Source organism: Monodelphis domestica, chromosome 8 (assembly GCF_027887165.1).
Source record: "Monodelphis domestica isolate mMonDom1 chromosome 8, mMonDom1.pri, whole genome shotgun sequence".
NCBI classification, from domain to species: domain Eukaryota; kingdom Metazoa; phylum Chordata; class Mammalia; order Didelphimorphia; family Didelphidae; genus Monodelphis; species Monodelphis domestica.
The window spans coordinates 221,712,514-221,727,210 of NC_077234.1; the positions used below are offsets into that span (position 1 = coordinate 221,712,514).

The 14,697-nt window shown below is 33.6% G+C and overlaps 1 protein-coding gene across 4 annotated transcripts in view; it reads right to left on the bottom strand.

Annotated features, from left to right (window-relative positions):
* Positions 1–14,697, bottom strand: part of NLGN4X (neuroligin 4 X-linked) — a 456,535-nt gene that overhangs the window by 396,915 nt on the left and 44,923 nt on the right. For all 4 annotated transcript variants that reach the window (XM_007500719.3, XM_007500713.3, XM_056806796.1 and 1 more), the window contains exon 2: positions 11,658–11,826. The gene's annotated coding sequence lies outside the window, so the exon portion shown is untranslated. The remainder of the gene's footprint in view (positions 1–11,657; positions 11,827–14,697) is intronic.

Consider the following 14,697-nt stretch of genomic DNA (forward strand, 5'->3'; position numbering starts at 1 on the left):
GGCCAATAAACATGAAGTAAGCAATTTAAGAGGTAAAAGGTTGTGACTTCTGAACCATTGTGGTGACTTTTATGAGTGGAAAAAAAGGAACAGAGAGGAGTAGACATGGAAATAGAAATGGTATCATTTAACAACTAATTAGAAATGGGGGTAAATAATAAATATAATAAAAAATAAAATATAATATCAATAAACAAGCCTTTCTAAAGCACTTACTTTGTTTCAGTCATTGTGCCCAGTGATGGGAATAGAAATATAAATAACAAAACAATATATTTTCTCAAGATGGATGAAACTATAAAGCTAGAAGAATGGTAGTATCCTCCACAGAAATAGGGAATTTCAGAAGATTTTGGTTTATGAAAAAACAATAATATTTATTTGAATATGTAAAACTTTAAATGATAAAGATATATAAAATTCAAATAACAACAGAGCCAAGTAAGAGGCCATAGATGAGGAGATTTAGGCTAGATACCCAGATCTAGGAATCAATACAAATATGAAAATTAAACCTATGTGAGCTTATGAGGTCACCAAAATACAAAGTTTATATAGAGAAAAGGTGACCTTGGATAGAGCCTTTGTAGCCTGCCCTAATTAGGTTATGGTACATGGATTATTATATAGCTGAGAAGCCTATGAAGGAATAACCATATAGGAATGAGGACAACTAATAGAAAATAATCACAAAACCCAGGGAGGGAAAGAATATCCAGAGATGGTCAATAGCATAAAGATGCTGCAGAGTTCCAGGAGGATTAGGGATGACAAAAGGTAATCAAACTTGGTAATTAAATCACTGGAAAATAAGCAGAGCCAAGAAAATTTCATACACACACCCACACAAATACCTACATACATACATATATATGCATATATATAATATGACTATAAAATGTAAATGTAAAGAATCTCTGGAAAAAATTTTAAATCATGGTTTCAAAATTATAAAGAACCACTGCGTTAAGGAACAGCTATGAGAAAATACCTTAACCATATCCCATTGCAGAAGAGGGGTTACACAAGTGTTGTACATTCCATATCTTATAATACTAGTGTGATATATTGATGGGTTTAACTCTTATTAAAAGCTCTTATTTTTCATTGTCTTCAAAAATAATACCTGTTATACGTGATAGCTCTCTGGGAGGGCAAAAGAGATGGATATTGTGGTAAATTAGGGTGATGTGAAGAACAAAAGACTTCACTTTAAAAATATATTTTAAATAATATAAATAGGACTTCTGGGTAAACATGGCTGCAGTTTAGTTATCTACCTCTCCTCAGTGTCTACTGATATAGACTACCTCAAAAGGCAAAAAAAAAGGAATTCATATGAATGAAGGGACTGCACAATAGGGCACAACATTGAAGGTACATGGGATTTGAGCATTTCCACACTATAAGGGGGTGAAATAATTTCCACCAAAACACAAGCTTATCTACACTACCCCACTCCACCTATGAAGCCAGTGTGCTAGACTCAGAGCCAACCTATGCTGGAATCAGTGAACAAGTGAGGGGCACCTCTATAGAGGTCCTTGGAAGCTAAGTCCAAAAAAGACCTACCACTGAGAGCAACAAGACCCAAAAAGATGGAAGAGAGATAGGGCATAGAGATAGCAGAGAAAAGGACTGCAAACAGTAAAAGCTCCGGAGTCTCGTGAAGTGACCTCAGAAAAATCCTCGCTCCTTAGCTCCTTACACAGAGAGCCTGCTCTCCTCACTCAGACTTCTGACTGAAAAGGGAAGGAAAAACGATGCACAGTGATGGAAAACAATGCCAAGGAAAAACAAATTCCCAACACCAAGAAGAATAAGAAGAAGGCTTTGGCCCTTGGATAATTTTTATGGAGGAAAAATCCAGACTACAGAGGAAATAGCATAAGAGGACAAAGAAATAAATACATCCAAATCTTCTAAAAAAATGGAAATTGGCCACAAGCTCTTGAAGAATTTAAATCAGAGCTTATGAAAAAGATGGAAGAATATTGGCAAGAAAATGGGAAATAGTTCAAAAAGAAAATAACAGTTTAAAAGATAGGAACTCCCAATTAGAGGAAGAAGCCCAGAAATGAAATGAAATGATAAATAAATTAGAGACCAAAATTAAACATCTGGAAGTCATGAAAAGCAGGATAGACTAAACTGAAAAGGAAAATCAAAAGATTATAGTGGAAAACCAGTATTTAAAGACCAGAATTGGGCAACTAGAAGCCAATTGATCTTGCAAAACAGCAAGAAGTAATAAAGCAAAACCAAAAGATTGAAAAAATAGAAGGAAACATGAAATATCTCACTGAGAAAATGATAGATCATGAGAACCAGTCTCGACGAGATAATTTGAGAATCATTGGTCTACCTAAAAACCCAGAAATAAACAGAAACCTAAACATCATACTACAAGAAATTATCCAAGAAAACTGCCCTGATGTTCTTGAACAAGAGGACAAAATAGACATTGAAAGAGTTCATAGAACACCCTCTATGCTAAATCCTCAAAAGATAACCCTCAGGAATGTAATTGCCAAGTTTAAGAGCTTCCAAGCTAAGGAAAAAGTTTTACAAGAAGGCAAAAAGAGACAATTCAGATATCAAGGAGCACCAATCAGAATCACACAAGATCTGGCAGCTTCCACAATAAAGGACCACAAGGCTTGGAATATGATATTCAGAAAGCCAAGAGAATTGTGTCTTCAATCAAGGATCACCTACCCATCAAAACTGACTATATACTTCCAGGGGAAAGTATGAGCATTCAACAAAATAGAAGATTTCTAAGTATTTGTAAAGAAAATACCATAACTAAGTGGAAAGTATGATATCCAAACACAAAAATCAAGGGAAACATGGAAAGGTAAATAATAAAGAGGGAGGGGGGAAAATGTTTTTATTTAAATTTTCTTCATTAAGAGCATCAATAAGATCAAATTGTTTATATTAATATATGGAAATGTTATTTGTAATTCTCAAAAATTCTATACACTATTATAGTAATTAGAAGAATCATTCATAGGTAAAGGTTGGGGTAATAAGTGGTCTAAGATGATATGCAAAATAAAAAGAAAAGGGGGAGGGAAAGAGAAGATTGCAACAAGAGAAACTTGAGGGAATAAGATAAATAGGACAATCTATATCACACAAAGAGGCACATGGGAATGGAAGTGGAAGAATACTATTATAAGAAGGAGAAGAAGAGAGTACTAATAGGAAATACTTAAACCTTACTATCAGAAAAATCGATTTCAAGAGGGAAGAGCATCTAGATCCATTGGGGTATAGAATTCTACCTTACCCCACAGGGATATTGAGAAAGGAAAAATTAAGGGGGGGAGTAGAGTGGCGAGTACAAAAAAGGAAGAAAGTGGGAGGGAATTTAATAGACAATAAAAAAGAAAGAAACAAAAAGGTCGGAGGCAAAAAGGGAAGTATAATAACAGTGGGGATTAGGGCGATTGATTAAAAACAAACCACTGGTTTAAAAAGATATAGTGAAAGAATAAAGGGCAGAACTAGGAGAGGATATCAAAATGTTGGAGAATACAGAGGTGCTTATCATGACTCTGAATGTGAATGGAATGTACTCATCCATAAAACAAAAGAAAATACCAGAGTGCATTAGTAAACAAAATCCTACCATATGTTGTCTATAAGAAACACATAATAGGCAATTAGACACTCACAAAATAAGGACCATAGGCTGGAGAAATATATATTGGGCCTCAACTGAGAAAAAGAAGGCAGGAGTTGCAATCATGATATCTGACAAAGCCAAAGTAAAAATAGATCTGATTAAAAGGGATAAGGAAAGTAATTATATTCTGATAAAAGGCAGCATAGACAATGAGGAAATATCAGTAATCAACATGTATGCACCAAATGGTATAGCATCCAAATTTCTAAAGGAGAAACTAGTGGAGTTAAAGGAGGAAATAGTAAAACTATACTAGTGGGAGACCTGAACTTACCACTATCGAATGTAAATTAATCAAATTTAAAAAAATAAATAAGAAAGGTAAGAGATGTGAATGAAATCTTAGAAAAATTAGAGTTATTAGATAAATGGAGAAAAATAAATAGGGACAATTAGGAATATACCTTTTCAGCAGCACATGGTACATTCACAAAGACTGATCAAGTACTAGGGTATAAAAACATGTATAAACAAGTGCAAAAAAGCAGAAATAATAAATGAAACCTTTTCAGATGATAATGAAATAAAAATAATAGTGAGGGTACAGGGAGAGCCAAATGAAAAATTAATTGGAAATTAAAGAATATTATTCTACAAAACTCTTTAAAGAACAAATCATAGAAACAATTAATAATTTCATTTAAGAAAATAACATTGATGAGATATCCTTTCAAATCCTTTCAAAATCTATGAGAAGTACCCAAAGAAGTATTCAGGGGGAAATTTATATCCCTAAGTTCCTATATTAACAAATTAGGGAGGGCAGAGGTCAAAGAAATTGGGCATGTAAATTAAAAAACTTGAAAGGGAACAAATAAATATTCTCCATTTGAAAACTAAACTAGAGATCCTAAAAATCAAAGGAGAAATTAATAAAATTGAAAGTGAAAGAACTATAGAATTAATAAATAAGACTAAGGCTAGAAGCTAGTATTTTGAAAAAACAAATAAAATAGACAATGTACTGGTCAATCTAATAAAAAAGGAAAGGAAAAACAAATTAAAAGTATCAAAGATCACCTCTGATGAAAAGGAAATTAAGGCAATCATTAAAAACTATTTTGCCCAATTATATAGCAATAAATATGCCAATCTAGGTGATATGGATGAATATTTACAAAAATATAAATTGCCTAGATTAACAGAAGATATAGAATACTTAAATAATCCCATATGAGAAAAAGAAATTGAACAAGTCATTAAGGAACCCCCTGAGAAATAATTCCCAGGACCAGATGGATTCACAAGTGAATTCTATCAAGCATTCAAAGAACAACTAATCCCAATACTATGCAAACTATTTGACATAATTGGCAAAGAAGGAGTTCTACCAAATTCCTTTTATGACACAAATATGGTACTGATTCCAAAGCCACGCAGGTAAAAAAGAGAGAAAGTAAACTACAGATCAATTTCCTTAACGAACATAGATGCAAAAATTTTAAATAGAATACTAGCAAAAAGACTCCAGCAAGTGATAACGAGAGTCATTCATTATGATCAGGTGGGATTTATCCCAGGAATGCATGGATAGTTTAATATTAGGAAAACTATCCACATAATTGATCAGATCAACAAGCAAACCAACAAAAACCACATGATTATCTCAATAGATGCAAAAAAAAAAAGCCTTTGACAAAATACAACACTCATTCCCATTGAAAACACTAGAAAGAAAATATAGGAATAGAAGGGCCTTTCCTAAGAATAATAAACAGTATATATCTAAAACCATCAGCAAGTGTCATCTGCAATGGGGATAAATTAGAAGCCTTCCCAATAAGATCAGGAGTGAAACAAGGATGCCCATTATCTCGTCTATTATTTAACATTGTACTAGAAAACATAGCGGTAGCAATTAGAAAAGAAAAAAAGAAATTGATGGTATTAAAATAGCCAATGAGGAGACCAAGCTATCACTCTTTGCAGATGATATGATGGTCTACTTAAAGAATCCTAGGGATTCAACTAAAAATCTAGTGAAAATAATCAAAAGTTGCAGGATACAAAATGAACGCACAGAAATTATCAGTATTTCTATATATTTCCCACACATCCCAGCAGCAAGAATTAAAAAGAGAAATTCCACAGGAATGCAAGGGTGGTTCAATATTAGGAAAACCATCCACATAATTGACCATATCAACAAGCAAACCAACAAAAATCACATGATTATCTCAATAGACGCAGAAAAAGCCTTTGACAAAATACAACACTCATTCCTATTGAAAACACTAGAAAGTATAGGAATAGAAGGATCTTTTCCAAAAAATAAAAAAACAGTCTTTATCTAAAACCATCAGGCAACATTATCAGCAATGGGGATAAACTAGATGCATTCCCAATAAGATCAGGAATGAAACAATGATGCCCATTATCACCTCTATTATTTAACATTATACTAGAAACTGTAGCAGTAGCAATTAGAGAAGAAAAAGAAATTGAAGGTATTAAAATGGTAATGAGGAGACCAAGCTATCACTCTTTACAGATGACATGATGGTCTACTTAAAGAATCCTAGAGAATCAATTAAAAAGCTAGTGGAAATAATCAACAACTTTAGCAAAGATGCAGGTTACAAAATAAATCCATATAAATCATCAGCGTTTCTATATATTTCCAACATATCTCAGCAGTAAGAATTAGAAAGAGAAATTCCATTTAAAATCACCCATGGCAATATAAAATACTTAGGAATCTATCTGCCAAGACAAACACAGGAACTATTTGAACACAACTACAAAACACTATCCACAGAATTAAAATTAGTTCTAAATAACTGGAAAAACATTAATTGCTCATAGGTAAGACAAGCTAACATAATAAAAATGACAATCCTACCCAAACTTATTTACTTATTTAGTGCCATACTCATTAAAACTACCAAAAAACTTTTTTCCTGAATTAGAAAAAACTACAACAAAGTTCATTTGGAAAAACAAAAAATCAAGAATATCAAGGGAAATGTTGAAAAAAATTTGAAGGAAATTGGCCTAGCAGTACTGGACCTCAAACTATACTATAAAGCAGTAGTCATCAAAACAATATGGTACTGGCTAAGAGAATAGACTTGGGGTAAATGACCTCAGCAAGACAGTCTATAATAAACCCCAAAATTCCAGCTTTTGGGACAAAAATCCACTATTTGACAAAAGCTGCTGGGAAAATTGGAAAACCTACACCCTACATCAAGATAAACTCAGATTGGGTGAATGACTTGAAGATAAAGGAGGAAACTGTAAGTAAATTAGGTGAACACAGAATAGTATACTTGTCAGATCTTTGGGAAAGAAAATATTTTAAGACCAAGCAAGAGTTAGAAAAAATTACAAGATGTAAAAGAAATAATTTTGATTACATTAAATTAAAAAGGTTTTGTAAAAACAGAACCAAATGCAACTAAAATTAGAAGGGAAGCAACAAACTGGGGAAAAATCTCCATAACAAAAACCTCTGACAAAGGTCTAATTACTCACATTTATAAAGAGCTAAATCAATTGTACAAAAAAAAATCAAGCCATTCCTAATTGATAAATGGGAAAGGGAAATGAATAAGCAATTTTCAGATAAGAAAATCAAAACTATTAATAAGCACATGAAAAAATGTCCTAAATCTCTTTTAATCAGAGAAATGTAAATCAAAACAACTCTGAAGTACCACCTCATGCCCAGCAGATTGGCTAACATGACATCAAAGTAATAAGTGTTGGAAGGGATGTGGCAAAATTGGGGCATTAATACATTGCTGGTAGAGTTGTAAATCGTTCCAACTATTCTGGAAGGCAATTTGGAACTATGCCCAAAGGGCGATAAAAGACTGCCTCCCCTTTGATCCAGCCATAGCACTGCTGGGTTTGTACCCCAAAGAGATAATCAGGGAAAAGACTTGTACAAGAATATTCGTCACTGTGCTCTTTGTGGTGGCAAAAAAATTGAAAATGAGGGGATGCCCTTCAATTGGAGAATGGCTGAACAAATTGTGGTATCTGTTGGTGATGGAATACTAATGTGCTCAAAGGTATAATGAACTGGAAGAATTCCATGTGAACTGGACTGACCTCCAGGAAGTGATGCAGAGTGAAAGGAGCAGAACCAGGAGAATATTGTATACAGAGAGAGATACACTGCGGTACAATCAAATGTAATGAACTTCTCTACTAGCAGTAATGCAATGATCCAGGACAATGCTGAGGGACTTAAGAGAAAGAACACTATCCACATTCAGAGGAAGACCTGTGGGAGTAGAAACACAAAAGAAAAATAACTGCTTGATCACACAGGTCCATGGAAATATGACTGGGGTTATAAACCCTAAATGATCACCATAGTGCAAATATCAATAATATGGACATAGGTCTTGACCAATGATACATGTAAAACCCAGTGGAATTATCCATTAGCCATGGGAAGGGGGCTAGAAAGGGAGGAAAAGAACATGATTTTTGTAATCCTGGAAAAACACTCTAAATAATCAATTAAATAAAATTTAAAGAAAAGAAAAAATAAATAATATGAATAGTAATTTAATTGAGAGTTGGAAATCAGTTTTCACTTTTTGAAAGAGCATTAAAGGTATTTACATAAGCAATATGAGTCTTGCCTTCACATGCATAAAATAATAATGCTTTCATGACTTTCCTTATATAGTTGTTATAAAAATATTTCATAATCCTTAAAGTCTTATACAGTTATGTTATTAATAATTCCTTTTATTTTCAATTGGCTGACTATTTTTGAAACCCTTACCTTCCATCTTATCAATTCTATATATATTTGTTCCAAGGGAGAAGAGTGGTAAGATCTAGGCAATGAGGTTAAGTGATAGGAAGTATCTGAGGCTAAATTTGAACCCAGAACTTCCCAATTCTAACCCAACTCTCTATCCACTGATCCACCTAGCTGCTTCCTCAATTTGCTGACTATTGACATTACCTAAGCAACTTATGATAAACTCATTCAATGATATATTGAGAAAATCAAGTATTTTGTTAGTGCCAACATATGCCAGTTTGTATTAACAACTGTAAAGACAAAAGTGAAACAGATCTGGCCTTCAAGGAACTTACAAGGGAAAACAATACACACATACACAGATAAAGATATAAAATGAAACATATAAAATGAATTCAAGTAACCTTATAGCACAAAACACTATCATCATGAGGGAAGATTAAAGGACACTAGGGATACTAGGGATACATTTTCCTTCTCATCTGAATGAGGGAAGGAAATTAATTCCAAGCATAAAGGAAAAGCCAATTGAAAAGAAATAGAGATCTGTGAAGAGGGTGTACCTGTATTAAGAACAGCAAGAAATTATCAAATCATCCCCCCTCTACATACTAGCCTTTTTTGAACAACCTACTCTACTCCTACATTAATACAGACATTGGGAAAATCTACCTTTTAGTGTTTGTGAATTAAAGACATGAGAGACCTATTGTACAAAGATAAAGAATCATTAAATGCAAAATACAGTTTTATTTTTTATAACAGAACTAATTCCCCATCCAGTTCCCCTCCTAAACCCTCATACCGTGTATCCTGACTCCTAGCACTAGGAAACATTTCTGCCCTCTCTTCCTTTCTAGATGTTTCAGGTAATGGCTCTGAGTAATCAGAAAAACCCAGGTGAGCTGTCCTGGTTGATGGCAAATGAAAAGGAGAGAGTATTTCCCAAAGCCTTCATCCAGCAGGAAGTACTGATGCATAGAGGGGGAAATAATGGTATGTTAATGCAGGAAGAGTAGTCAACATTGGTAAGCCACCATAATCCTACTTGGAGGTAGAGACAGAAAAATATTTTTAAGGTACGAGGAAATGATTCCAACAGACTCCAACTGTCATGAGTAAGGCATGGGGCTTTAAGAAAAGGCATGTAAAGAAAACAATAGGATTAGCAGAGACACCTGGGTCCAGAAGTTGTGTTTTGGACTATAAAAAATAGCCAAAGTGTTATTCTAAAAGCAGTTGGTGTTTAGCAATTTTGTCCTTGGAAAGGGAATGTAGTGATCTGTTGGAGACAGAGCAAAAGACCAGAACTGCTCTGATAACCCATCTGATGAAGAGAGGTGCAAGAAGTGAAGATAAAGAGATCAGTAACAAGGAAGAAATTAAAGGTGAGACAGTTTGGAGATGCCTGCAGAGAAAGTGGAATGTTCCCTGAAAAAGAACAACAAAACTCAGGGCTAAGGTGCTAGGATCACCTGTGCAGAGAAAAGAACCAGAAATTCATCTTTATAATTCTACCCAAGACCATATTACAATTCAATGATACGATACAGGTTGTTAGGAGAAAAATTGCTCAGTGGTGGGTATTGTAACTTGACATGAGTGCAGATGAAAGCCCTGTTTCCATTACCTTGAAAACAAAGCTGCTATGATTTAAATCTTGGGAACCTCTGCTCCTGTGAGAGAAGTTTATCACTACAATTAAGATTATGTCAGATGTTTAAATTCTGGACAAGGCAGGAAAGTGATAATTCCTACAAAATGTACATTTAGTGTCAGGAGGACGCTTCTAACAAAAGAGTTATATTTACAAGCCAGAAATACTACTACATAACTAAGAAACATGGAAGGCCTTAAGTATAAAAAAAAGAATAGCACTTACAATACTGATTACTTTGGATTAAACATGAATTACTTTATAGTCTCAAATTTGTTTTACCTTATTAATTTTATTCTGTCACATTTAAATAATATTTATCCTCTTGCAAAGCAACAAAAAGTCAACAAGCATTTATTTAGTGTTTATTCTGTACCAGATACTATGCTAAATGCTGGGCATGGAAAAATGGGTGGGGAAATGGTTCCTTTCTTCAAGAAGCTTATGTTCTACAAGAGATTTTTGAATTAAAAGATAAAAATCGATGGTGTCAAAGCATATATTAAAAATGCTTCCAGTATAATTCTATTTTAATTGTGGCATATCAAAACACACTAGGAGGCATCTGCAGTTTCAATAATGAAATGTATGGATTGAATCAAGGAAGAGTATGACAGAAACTTGATATCTGACAACATCTGACGCATATACCTATTTGTACAAAAATATTTATAGCAGGTCTTTTTGTGGTGGCAAAGAATTCTAAATTGAGGGAATGTCCATCAATCGGGGAACAACTGAACAAAGTTGTGGTATAAGATTGTTGGTGGAATATTATTGTGCTATAAGAAATGATAAACAGAGCAATTTCAGAAAAACCTGAACTGATGCAAAGTGAAGTGAGCAGAACAAGGAGAACACTGCATGCAGTAATAACCATATCGTATAAAGATCAACTGTGAATGACAGTTATTATTAGCAATGTGATTATATAATTCAACTACAAAGGACACATGATGAAAAATGTTATCTACTGCCAGAGAAAGAATTGATGGTGTCTGAATGCAAATCAAAGCATACCATTTTGCACTCTGTTTTCTTTATGAGTTTTTCTTTTTCTTAGACATGTTTCTTATTCCACAACATGATGAATATGGAAATATGTACTGTATGATAGCACAAGTATAATCTACCTCAAATTGTTAATCAATTTAAGGAAGAATTTGGAACTTAAAATGTGAGAAAATGAATGTTAAAAATGTTTCTACATATAATTGGGAAAAAATAAAATAGAACTGAAAAAAATCAGGGAAAAGTTTTGTTCGAGTCCAAATTCTGCTACTTAATAGACTATGGCAAAATTCTTTAGCTTCAATTTCCTTACTGTAAAACTATGGTGAATAATATTTGATTATCTTTAAGGCCCTCCCATCTCTAACAATCTTTAATTATTTATAACAACTATTACAGTAATTTACTTATATTTTTTGTTAAAGTACTATCACAAAAACCTCGTGAAGGAGACATTACTGAAGGCAAATTATTGATGGCAAGGGAGCAATTTATCAAAACATCTTTACATGGCATTTATAACAGAATTCAACCAAATTCTTCAGTGCATTCATACATACCCATGGAGAGGCCAGGTGCTGAAGATAAGGATAATTTACTCCAAACTAGGATAATGTTTCAAATAAGTCTCTCCACACAATTTCATCTTTGCTATTAGAGATTGCAGGATTGATACAGATATATACAGCCATTCCAACTCTCCAAGAATTGAGGGTCAAAGATATATTCCTAGGGTATAAGATAAAAGAATGTTAATAAAAGTAGATAAGAATTAAAATGCCTTTGACATACCTTTGAAAATTTCAGCTTAGTAATTTGTAGCTTATTCTCTTTGGACTTTTTAATCACAATTTCCTCCTAAATATAATTTTGGGATATTTACCCAACTTACAGTGAAATACTCTTAAAAATACAAATCTATGCTTCACCTCTAGCACTAAACCTTTCAGCTGACATTGAAATGTCTTGTATGATGATTTAGTTAGAATATTCAGTCAGGTTTCTGAGTACAGATTGGTTTAGATAAAATTACTTAAAGGAAAAAAATATTCAAATGTTGCCTGTTCTGGTTGAGCTTTTCTAACTTTTACAGAATTTTCATCTTTTATATTTTCTTAATCCTGATAAATTTGTAAATAAACTTAGGGGTGCAATGTTTACATTTGTAAATTAGTTTTAATTTTCCTTGTATATGTCTAGGAATTACCTAGAAGATAATTAGAGTGGGTGTTGTATATATTTAGCTTTTTCTAAGTGTCAAATTCTAGGCATATACAGATATTCTATGTTTAGATCTGAATCCTGATTTAGGAGAAATCTCTGGATATAGATAATGATAACAAATGACAGAACATTTTGAGGTTTTAAGAGCTCCTTATACACATTATCTTACCTGAGCACATAGATACTCTGAGATGAGTATTAGAGGTATTATCTCCATTTTCTTAAAAGAAGAAGGTGAGGGAGGAAAAGAAGTAATGATTCTCTCAGTGCAACTCCTATTATGAAAACCCCCTACACAAAGGCAAGATCACAATTCCTCGGTTAATAGATTTAAAGAGTTCCTTGTGGGATGGGTGTACCGAAGTTTAGTAAATTTATGCATACAGAATCTGTGGATAAGAAAAGTTAAATAATTTACCCACAGTCACAGGGAATTTAAGTGTCAGAAATAATATCTGAATAAGGCTTCTACTGATGCCAAGGGTATTGTTTTTTGCTGTTTATGTGTGCCTCGTTTGGGCGAAAATGTGTGAAATGTACCCTTGGTAAAGAGTAGGTAAGATATAGACAACTTGCTAAACTGGTTTCCAGTGGCCAAGTGGCAAAATTTTTTTCTCTCTCCCCCTTGCATGTTGTCAGTATGCAAATGGATTTTCTTTTGGCACATTTAGGAATATTACAAATATTTGCTAATTAATTGATACTAGTAGATTTATATGTAAATTGTTATTGTTCTCCCTGCATAGAGCTATGGCAGAGTTTGAATGAAGTTTGGAAAAGCTTACCTAAACAATAATTAAAACTGACTCACAAAGTCAAAATTTGCAACTGAAAAAATTTGGCAGATACATGTCTCTAATTTTACATACATAAAAAGAAAAAAAAGAAACAGTCAATACCTGTTTATACCTTTATACCTCTCCCACAGTTTATTATTCCTCCAACTACCTTTACTTTATCAAGGGATCCCAAGGAATAGAAGACTAAATAAAAAACTTCATGTCCTAAAAGTGAGGAGACTGGGGGGAAAATATTTCCATCAAATATTTCTTAAAAATAATAGCAGAGCTACCTAGTTCTTTAAAGTTTAATAATATGTTTCAAATGATGATGAGGGAGAGAAATAATAAAGCATTGCTTATAAAACCCTCCAATCAATTCAGCATATGCTTAAATATAGTATTTGTCACTGTAGAGAAAATCTAGAGCCCAGTCAAAAGAAGGGGATATTTCCTTGTCAATGGTGACAGTCCTTCATGTGCCTGTTTAGGGATGGAAATAGCATCAATCCCCAGAATATTTCAGACCCTGATGGAAGAGATGAATAATCACTCAAAGAGATTTGTCTAATCAAAGAGGAAAGACCAAGGGGAAGAAGAAAGTCTACGGCTCAGATTGAGATTTCAAAAAGCATTTGGAGGAACACCATTTAGAGCTTATCCAACAATGGGCATGTCTGGAAGCCACAGAATAGTTGAAAAGGGGGGCAATATATTTCTTTAGAGATACCAACTTTAAAACATTTTTCAGTATACCCTGTAATATATGGCATTCTCTACCCATCATTAATGAAGTTTATTTCTCACAGAACTCTCTCTAACATTTGTAAATAATAATTAGACTGGTTATCTTATCAGACACTTAACAGCACTTGATAATTTTGTAGTTACACAAATAGATGCTTAATAATGCTTGCTTATCTTTTTTTTTAACCCTTGCCTCTTAAAATCGATGCTGTGTATTGGTTCTAAGGCAGAAGAGTGGTAAGAGCTAGGCAATGGGGGTTAAGTGACTTGCCTAGGGTCACACAGCTAGGAAGTGTCTGAGGCCAGATTTGAAACCAGAATGCTTGCTTATCTTAATTTCTCTGATAAGATCCTTCTGACTCCTGCTCATCAAATTATTTTTCCTTAGTTGTTTTGATTGAAAAATCATAATATCATAGATTTAGAACTGTATAAGACATTAGAATCCAATTCCCTCATTTTACATTAAGGAAACTAATGGACAAATTAAGTGAAATCCCTAGTGTCATACTATTAACTATTCCATAATAGGCTGAAGTCATGACTTTTTTTATTCTTTAATTCTGCTGCAGTGGGCTGGGTCACATCGATAAGCTTGCTTCAGTGGATGAATGTTCAGTTGTTTTCAGTCATGTCTGACTCTTTGTGACCCCACTAACAGTTCTCTTGGCAAAAATACTGGAGTGATTTGTAATTTCCTTCTCCAGCTCATTTTACAGATGAGGAAGTAAGGCAAACTGAGTAAGTGTCTGAGGTCAGATCTGAACTCAGGATGATGAGTCTTCCAGACTGAAGACCCTGCACTGTATTCATGCATCAACTAGCTGATATAGATACAGATATATAGTTA